This window comes from Eutrema salsugineum, unplaced genomic scaffold, assembly GCF_000478725.1.
Source record: "Eutrema salsugineum unplaced genomic scaffold, Eutsalg1_0 scaffold_8, whole genome shotgun sequence".
In the NCBI taxonomy this organism is placed as follows: domain Eukaryota; kingdom Viridiplantae; phylum Streptophyta; class Magnoliopsida; order Brassicales; family Brassicaceae; genus Eutrema; species Eutrema salsugineum.
This window is the reverse complement of record NW_006256414.1, coordinates 4,277,293-4,288,459: the sequence shown is the minus strand read 5'-3', so window position 1 is coordinate 4,288,459 and position 11,167 is coordinate 4,277,293.

The following is an 11,167-nucleotide window of genomic DNA, read 5'->3' as shown; positions in this document are numbered from 1 at the left end:
TTTAATTAATTATAATGACATAACAACGTAAATAAATTGAACTTAGGAGGATAGAATTGTTATTGACACACAACAACTACCTAAACACATACACTTTTTCAAAACACACCCTTTCAGCAAATTAAAAACTTAAAACTACCCATTTGGCCAATTTTCTCTAAAAATCCAGAATAAAAAAATGATTTTCCCAATTAAAAAAGTGTCTTTAAGCAATAAAATATATAAAAAAGGAAAAAACCAATGATGTTCCTCCACGTCACCAACGAAACTGTCTCTTGTGCTCCTTAGCTAAGGAGCGGTCCATAAAAGATGTTGGGCTTTTTATTTAAATATAATTATTTTTGCATATGAAACTGTGCTAAAAAATGGGAAGACACCCTGATGGAGCTGCTTTCAGTATTTTGAGAAGGAGAAAGAAAGAGAGAACGCTTGTGCAAAAATAATTAAAAAAAGGAAAATTTTTGGGTTTATCCTTAAGGGTGAATTCATTCATTCACCCCCTTTTATTTAAGTCAATGAGAATCTGCCATATAATATTATCTTTAAAGAAAATAAAAAAATTAAAATTAAAAGATTAAATACTCAATCAAATATTTTGTTAAAATATATATATATAATAATAAATAATATTAATAATATATAGATTATGATTTAGAGTATAAAAATTAGATATTTGGATTTAAAAATTAAAATTTAGAGATCAGGGTTTAAAATTCTGAAAATAAAACAAATAATATATATATATATTTTTTTAATTATTAAAAATAAATTTAAATAAAATTTAATATTATGCTTGGATTCACTATTTCTAATTAAGGTTTTAGTTTTTTTTTATTTAAAATTCCAAAAATAAAACAAATAATTATGTAAAAATATATTTTTATTCAAACTAATTTTTACATAAACTATGCTTGGGTTCACTATTTCAAATTAGGATTTAGTTTTTTCCATTAAAAAGGTAATTTAATATTATGTTTGGGTTAACTATTTCATTTTTAGGGTTTAGTTTTTTCCATTTAAATTTTGAAAATAAAACAAATAATTATGTAAAAATATATTTTTATTAAAAATAATTTTACATAAACTTTAATATTATGTTTGGGTTCACTATTTCCAAATTAGGCTTTAGTTTTTTCCTATTTTTTAAAAAAAAATATTTGAAATGTGCTATTTCGGTAAGTTACTTTAATTGATTTTATTATATGGCAGATTCTTATTGGTTAAAATGAGAGGGGGTGAATGAATGAATTCACCCCTAAGGGTGAACCCAAGAATTGTCCTTAAAAATATATATATAATGCTTCAGCCAATCATCTTGTGACACGTATGGGGTTCTTTGAGTCTCTTATGTCTCTAATGGGAGAACCTTTTCTTTAGCCAAATACCATTTTATCTTTATTTTTAATGACAAATTAGGTATCTGTCAGCGGCGCGCGGACACAATCAACATACAAATCTTTTTATAATTTGATTTTAGAAATTCTTGTAATATAATCATCACATTTTTATATTCAATAATTGAGACTAAAATATTATATAAACATAAATCATAAAAATACTAAATATCTATTATTATTATTATTATTTTAAATCGATTAATATCAATCGTATATTAGATTATTTAAAATCGTATGTACCTATTAAGTAATATTATAATAAACAACTACCAAATATAATTAGTAATAATAATAAAGAATAATTAAATTGTAGATGAAAAATATAATAAAAAGAAATATCAAAAGAAATAATAAGATCCAACACGCAAGTTTTAAGTTATATAAATATTTATACAAAGAAATTAAGAGAACACTACTTCATTAAGTATTGTTATATATATTTGGTTTAGGAGTGCTTTTTTATCCTTGTTCCGACTTGTGTCTAAAATGTGCTCCACCTCTCCCGAATCCTGGAAGTGTAAGAGACATATACTTATTGTAAGGTTGTTGTATATACAAAATTCTCCAATTATCATTTTCACATTACTTACTTTCTCTTAAAAATCAGGGTATCATCAGTGTTAGGATCAAGGAGAAGACAGGAAAAACCAATTGCTTCATGTGAATGGATAGTTATTTCATCTACACGCATAAAATGATTTATAGGAAATATACATGCAGTAGAAAACATATATGGGACAAAATGAAAATAATAATGACATATGCTTGATTATCCATATCTTCTTTTTTATTTACACTCCAATCGGTTAAAACAGAAACCGCAAAAGGACCAGTGAATCCTTTGGTTCTTTCTTCGATATCAGCGGCGCATTCTCCGTATGCGATACATTTCAACTTCACATCCCTTTGATTTAAACAATTTAAATTACAAACTTTGTTACCAAGACATAGTGATCGTGAGAGAAAATATAACTTACTCGATATCTGTGATGGTGAAAGTTATTTTCTGAACAATCTCTCCATCAGGGTTATTTTCTGTTCCAATGTTGCTAACATTTTCCATCACACCAATGAGATCTACAAATCAAATTATGAGAGAAAATTTTATCATAAATGAACTTCATATATATTTTTTTCTACATATGTACAAACTTATAGATGAAAACACTAAAACGAATATTATAAGTTAATCTTACCAACATGATACAACTGAGCGTAAGAAACTCTGTATATCTCACTAAAAGGGACAAATTTCATAAAGGGATCCATTGTCAATGGTCGTAGGCTTGAGACTTCTGTCTCAGTAGTGAGAACGATATGATAATTGTGTCTCGTTGTCATTCTCTCAATCTTCCATTCAAATGATATCAAGCCGAATTTATACAATTCAAACCACGGTCCTTCAGTCCCAACACGGTAAAAATATGGAAAGGCGAGGTTACCACATGAAGCATTAATTCTGCAACCCTATATACAATGAATTTTGAAAAGAGATCAAACAAACAATTAATATAGACAAAACAGTTATATATTCATATTAGATAATACTTACATTTTCGTCGACTAAAATGAAATTCATCCCTGGTAAGCCTTGTCAATCAGGTTTATTCCATCTTTTCAAAACTTTGACACAGATTTTCCAATCTCGTCTCGATGCATGTAACTCATCAACAAAGTTATATGTAGCCATGGGGATAATGTTTTGAAAAAATCAAAGAAATGGTTGGGAAGAAGGATCAGTAATTTAAACCAAAATTAGAATAAATTATTATTTATTAATAATTGCAAAACAGACTTGTAAATATCAAAAAATATGTCTAACAAAACTAATAATGCATATAGATTATCAATTTTGAATCCTTATACTCGGTCCAATCCATTAGACATCATCTGTATCCAGTCCATCTAATCTCTCCCTAATCTTGAAATTTTAATAACAAAAAACAGATATACATAAGGTTGGCAAATTACTGTTACGCAATTTAAAGAGATCTAAATATTGTTTTTTCTTCTTCATAAATCAATTTAGACAACACAGAGAAACATACTTACCTATTGTGCAAGGTTAAAATTTCAGCAATCGGTGAATCAGTGATAAAACGGGACACACCATCATCATCATGATCTTTGATAGACACATTCTCTAAAATATATATATTAGAATATTGTTACATTATATACTATGATTTTATAAATAACATATTGATATATCATCAGAAAACAAACATACCTCCGTCAATTGCTACACACCAATCGGTTAACACACATATAGCAAAAGGACCTTCGTATTCTCTACACTTTTCTCTTATTTCAGTTGCCAACTCACCGTGTACAACACACTCAAGCATAAATTTCCTATATTTTGACAAACAATGTAGTTAAGAATTAGTTAGTTAGACTTCAAACATATAGTTTGAAATATACTTACTCGTCATCTATTATCTTAAATCGAATTGATGATAAAGTCGTTCCATCATCTCACAGCGTCTCCAAGATGCATAACGGTTTAAATTTATCCTTGATAGACACATTCTCTAAAATATATATATTAGAATATTGTTACATTATATACTACGATTTTATAAATAACATATTGATATATCATCAGAAAACATACCCCCGTCAATTGCTACACACCAATCGGTTAACACACATATAGCAAAGGGACCTTCGTATTCTCTACACTTATCTCTTATTTCAGTTGCCAACTCACCGTGTGCAACACACTCAAGCATAAATTTCCTATATTTTGACAAACAATGTAGTTAAGAATTAGTTAGTTAGACTTCAAACATATAGTTTGAGATATACTTACTCGTCATCTATTATCTTAAATCGAATTGATGATGAAGTCGTTCCATCCTGATCACAGCGTCTCCAAGATGCATAAAAGCTTTTAGCAATCTCACCGGATAATTCACAACTCAAATTAACACCATTAAATTAAAACATGTCACACATAATCAGCTAGACAGAACAAATAAACGATAATATACAGTTTAACAACACTCAGCAGACAATACCGTTTATCCCTCAGACAGAATGTTACAGTTGAATATGCACCCCATTTTTTGGAATCATATACATCATTACATGGACTGCCATAAGAAGGAACATGATGCTCTCCAGAGAGTAAACTACATCACGTCCCAGATTGACTTACATTTAAAACCCGACCTATCAAATCTTCATAAACAATAAAAACTAAACCATATTAACATCAGCAACATAATAATAACGAAATTCAACATCTAAACCGAAAATAAACACACCAACTAAATAATCATCATCATGGGTACGATCCAATATCCTTTGAAAATCAACGAAGTCAAAATAAGCGTTTTCACTCCACGTGAAGTCTTGTCAATGATAGTTGATGGTAGGAACAATATTTTGTATCTATGAGAAATCAGTCTACAACTATCCTCACACTCGATAACAGAAAAACGACTGATAATAATCCAACTACCAACATCTATGCGAGACGCTGCGACATCGATCTCACCATCTCTAACAGTGGCCTGAATTTTAACACCATGTGAATAAAACAGTCAATTAGACATCAACACAATTTTATAATATTTTTCTCATAATATAATAAATACTTGTTCATCTGATAATATGAGCTCCATGGAAGAATGTTTTAAAATTAGCATATGCACCCACGTCTGTAAAACCTTAACAAAGATAGTACAACCATCTTTGGAAGGTCTCCAACGGGACACACACCCTCCAAAACACATTGAATCAAGAGAAATTGTATAAGTACACACCAAATTCTGGTGTCCCGATATACTAATATTCTTTTCGATGAGTATATCATTTGGTTCGACATTTTGGTGATCCTCACTATCATCGTCACTCTCAGTCTCATCATCCAACATAACATCTTCATCATCATCCTCATCATCATCAGTCGAATCAGCATCTTCATCATCTTCATCTTCATCATTACCACTATCACCTTCCGAGTTATCACTTGAACCATCAGATCCTTCACAAGACTCACCGTCGTCAATAAAATCATCTTCAGAATTGTATTCATCTGTTTGGTCCATATCATCGGTATCATCGTGCGACTCGGCATCAGACCCCATGTAATCCTCAAAACCATAATCATCATCAGTACCACGGCCAGATAGCACCTCGGTATCATCATACTCATTATCTTCTGCATAGATAAACATATGAAAAAACAACATAGTTAGAATTTAAAAATAAATATTAAAAAAGGGAAAAAATGGTGCTCAAAGCAAAAAACGAACCATTGAAACCATTAGATTCTTTATTTATAATCCAAGCTTTCCTCGCAAAATTCCAAAGAAAGGTCTTGTGACCATGATCACTCGAATTAACATGATCAGAACCTAAATGCACAAAACGAACATCAGAACAAACATAAACACATATAAAAAATTTAATATACATCATTTACAAAATTATATTACATGAAGAGCAGAAATACCTCCTTTGATCAAAAACTTCTGATCAAGAATATATATATAATACGTATAATCAAGATCTATATAAAAAATGAATACGTTCGTAGATTAATATATAGTAAAGATACGAAATTGTAAGATTAAGATACAACACTACGAAAGGTACAAAATTGTAAGATTAATATACAATACTTCGAACCTTCGATTAAAGGATTATATGTCCGCAAGGTCCACTCGTTGATAGCAAGATCTATAAGCAACTTGCATGGATAACCTAAAAATACAAAATAATTACTAATAAGTATTATAACTTGCATGAATAACCTAAAAAGGCACAACAACCTTTTTTGTGATATTGACGAAAACATATGGAGTTATGTAACGATAATCAGGTATCTTTTTTTGATACATATCCTGGCGATATGAATTCAACATAGATCTTAACTCGCGAGCATAAGCATGGTTATCAAAACCTATGGACGAAAAAAAATTTAGAATCATTAAAAACGTAGAGAGCATATATAATATTATTAATTTGAGGAGAGCTAGATATATACCCGAAGCAGTAGACGAAACTTTCTAAGTAATCATGACTTTTGATGGATGATCAAAGCTGTACTTAGACGAATAAAAGAAGTTGAGTTTTTATTGTTTGATTGATTGCTTTTAAGTTTCTTAGGAGTTGATTATATTCTATGCTGGTGTTCTTATAGCATTTATTATTTTCAAAAACAATATGTTCTACTCCTCCTTTTAAAATTACTAAAGAAATGGTTTTGAGTTTTATTTAAAGTATTATTTCTGCATCATGCTTCCTCCTCTAAATCCTTCCATCTTTTATGATCTTAAGTCTGAGCTTCCTTTCCTCTTTGGTGGCGTGGACCTTATGGTTCTACTCCTGAAATCCTTTCTCTTCTTCTTCTTGGCACCATGAGTTATATGATTTCCTCCTTGTTCTCTCTTCTTAGCCATTATTAATCCTAGTGCCATGGTTCATTTCTAATTTTTCCATCTGATTTTATTTCCAGTCCCACTTCTGCTTCCATTTTTGCTTTTCCTTCTAACCTCATCTTTATTTCCTTCTTGTTTCATTCCTATTTTCTTCTTGTTTCCTTTCCGACTTCCTTCTTGTCTTTTCTTCTTAACATCTATCTTTTCTAATGCCATAACTCCCTGTGCTTTCATTCCTAATCTCCTTCTGAACTTTTTTTCATGTTCCTCCTTCCGATTCCAATTCCGATTCTTTCTTCTGGATCCATTTCATTTCTTGCTTCCATTTCCTGATCTCATTCCTGACTTCATTCTTTTTCTGCGACCAAGCTCCTCTCCTCCCTTGTGCTTTTATTTCTCTTGGTCTTTAGCTTTCGAATTTTCTTTCAAGAACTTCTTCTCTAGGATTCGGGGACGAATCCCATTGAAGGGGGGAAAGATTGTAACACCCCGACCCGTCCGGTCGGTTGTTAGTAAAAAATCAATTCCGGTTTATTTAAATTAAACCAACATTCTTAATTAAGCCCAATTCTAATATCTTTTTAATCTCTTTTTAACCTCCTGTGAGCCCATTAATCTAACCCATTAAGTCCAGAACAAACTAATCTAACCTAATATAAATACCTCTGATCCCTTATCAAGCTTTTAAAAACCCTAGTCTCTCCATCTTCTCTCTTTTTCGTCATTTTTTCTCCTAAACCGCCGTTCACTTCTGAGACGATTTCCTGGCGATCTATGAGGATCCACGTGACGTATAATATATCAAATCGAAGCCCCGGAGGTACGCTTTCTAAAATAACTAATCGCGCCCTGATCCGTGGTCGGAGTCGATAGTTATTATTAACCGCGTGTCGGGTGTCCAGATCTATTCTCTCTCTCCTCCTCTTTCTCATCTTTGCCCTAATCTCTCCTCTCTCTCCTTTCAGTCAAACTTCTCCTTCTCCATTCTAAGATGTGTGTGCATCTATCTCCTCTTCCTCTCGAATCTGAATCAGCAAATGTGGATCTCCACTTCGTCCTCCTCCTATGCCATCTCCTCCTTCCATCGCGCGCCCTTCTGTGCCAAGGTGAGGACCCTGTGCTTCACCCTCTCTTTCACTCTTGTCCATAGTAGTTAGCCTTTTCTTAGGTTAAGTACTAGATCTTTGTGCTAGGGTTTAGATTATTAGGACTTGGATCTTTGTTGATTGTTTGTTGATGATTGCTGGTTGATGGTGGAACCTTAATGACTAACCCTGAACTTGGATCTAAGCTATAGAACCCTAAAATATGGATTGATTGTGTGTGATCTAGATTACCCTGTTTGAGATAGACTAGGTTGTGTGATATAGAACTGCTAGGTCCCGACCCCTTCTATGGTGATTTGGCGGTGTTTCTTGATGGGCTAGTGGCTGGATTGGGCTAGTCCAACGATGGGGGAAGGTACGCCGATCCTTCCGGAGCCTATATGGCTGGAGGCCTGTCTGTGTGACCGCCTGTGGCCCTTTCTGTGTGATTGGGGGGTGTCCCTTTCTGTAGTGATTGGGACGACTGAGTGATCTTACTTGTTGAGATCCTTTTCTGTGGTGAATGGATGACCCTTTTCTGTGGTGAATAAGTGACCCTTTTTTGTGGTGAATGGGTGACCCCTTTCTGTGGTGATTGGGTGGGTGGAGTGACATTGTCGATAAGACGGTGATGCTCCCCTCAATGGGTTAAGGTTTCTTTGTTACTTGGTAGTTGATTGTAGGGTTACCCTTGTTTGCTAGCTTGACTTAGGATTAGTCTATCTGCTGTGTTCATGATTGTTAGATGATGTTGTGGGTCTCCTTAAGGTCCATCCTCGCTGAGTAATCCTAAATTATTCATCCCTCCTCCTTCCTTGTTTTTATTTTCAGGTAGATCAGCTATGTTTATGTGTTGATTGCTACCTGGGCGTTTTCGAACCTGACAGACCTGAGGCTCACCATCTGGACCAAACCAGGCGTCTGACCGAATGTGGTTAGATGGCCAACCTAACATGCCCTATTTCTCTTCCTCTCTAGGAAGCCTGGGATAGGGATGTTACAAACTTGTGACATCCCGATCCCGCCCTACCTTTGGGGACCAGACGCGGACCGGCGATATCAATCCTAACGCCCCCCAACCGTCCCTCCCAGTGAGCTCAATGCCCTCTCTAGGCCCGTAGGTCCAACGTCCTCTCTCTAGGCCCGTTGACCCAGCGTTCTCTAGGCCCGTTGGCCCACGCCTGTCCGACGGTTGGGAGTCGTTAGTCTGGAAGGCTCGTAAGAGTTGTCTACTGTCACTGAAATCACGCACGGTACCGCAGAGTACTTCCTGGTAGGTCACCCATCCTGAGATTACTCCAGCATCAGCACGCTTAACTCTGAAGTTCTCTCAGCACACTTGACCGGAAAAGATACATAGGTAGTCAAATCAATTCTTATAAGCCTTTTTCACATATACTGAAAATTGGGATGTTACGATTCTCCCTGACTTCCAAGGAATTCGTCTCCGAATTCTCCCTCTACTCACTAGGATCGTTCACCCTAGCGGTGTGACTCCACACACTAGGGTTTTAGAAGCTTGATGAGGGATCATAGGTATTTATATTAGGTTAGATTAGTTTGGGATGAGCTTAATGGGTTGGATTAATGGGCTCGCAGGAGGTTAAAAAGAGATTAGAATTGGGCTTACTTAAGAATATTGGTTTAATTTAAATAAATCGGAATTGATTTTTAGTAACAACCGACCTGGGATAAGGGATGTTGGATCGGGATGTCACAATTGGTATCAGAGCCTAGGTTCGAGGTAGGAAAAGAAAGAGTGTTAAGTCTAGAGTAGTGGGGTTGGGAATCGGATTTCAAAAAAAATATATATTAACAAAAGTTTTAAATATTTTTCTAATATTTTCGGATTTAAAATAAAATAATAATAATTTTAATTTTCAAAAACAAAAAGTGAATTTTGGATTAAAAAAATGGTATTTAAAAGTTTTAAAAGTTCAAAGATTTTTCAAATGTTTCCAAAGAAAGAAAACCACCACCTAGATTAGCCTCTCTAGTTATTATTGTTTGTTCTTTTATTTGCAGGAAGTTAGTCTTTACGGGACCAGACTGACTTATCTGCCTTTATGTTTTGTAATGAAGATGCCTCCGAAAGCAAAGAATGTGTGCACTAGATCCCAAGCTCGTCGCTCCAGTGAGGAGGAGGAGACCACTGGCATGAGAGGAAGTATGAACCGAGTTCCAGTGCACCAGCAGCATAACCCACCGCCAGCCCCAGTGGACCAGCAGGGTGGAAATCTTGCTGGAAATGTGCCTGTTCAAGTGCCAGCCGCAACCCATGCTGCAGTCTTGGAGGAGTTGCGCCTCTATCAGGAGATGTATGGTCACTTGAACCCTGGGGTAGGTGTGAATGTGCAGCAGCAGCAGCACCAGCAGCAGTATGTGCCACCACCAATGTTTCGAGAGGAGGAGGAGATAGAGGCACCAGCATAGAATATAGCTAACTCCTAGATAAGAAATCCTAACAACCAATAAATCAAATAGAGCAATCAATAGAATAAAGAATACTAGTTCTACTCCTAAGAAAAATCATTTTTCTTACTAGCTATCGGAATCTTCAGAAGGGTCTTCATCAATTTCCACCTCACTCTCTGAACTGATGAGGATGGAGCCTCCAGATCGGGAAGACTGCTCCACCCACAGCGCATTGCGGTAGACCTCCCGCACTCGGTCGCCTGGGCCTACTCCCATATCCATGATCCCGGATCTGAGGTTGGAATGCAGACCCTGGAAGAAGTAGGTTGCAAAGTCTTGAGCAGTGTAGGTCTGAGGTGCATGCTCCATTGCATTCACAAAATCATGATGGTACTCCTGAAGGGTCCTATCTGCCTGGATGGCAAACCCTCTCCATACTCCAAGCGGATTCACTGGGGGAGCTCATGGTGCTGCCGAGGTCTTCTGGCACTTACAGCATCGCCCATGCTCCACCATGTCCTGAACATCTGGCTTGGCTTCCGGGGGAGATCTAGGGCCAGATCAGGATGCCTCCTTACTCCAGGGAATCCATTCCGGACCATACCTCCAAGAAGGTCTTTCGAATATCTCCACCCGAGTCGAACGAATTACTCTCTTTCTTGCCATTTTCCTGGTCCTGAGCCCGAATCTGAAGAGAAGAAAAGAAGGAAAGAATTATTAGATCAGCGTCTATAAGTTGATTGTTCTAGGTTCGAAAACATTACATAAATAAAAATAAGTTTTAAAAGTATAATAGGTTTCTTTTAAAAACATTTTCTTTTAAAACACAAGGGCGCGACCTCCTAGGACAGAGCTAGGTATCTCTAGAGCTTCTCCC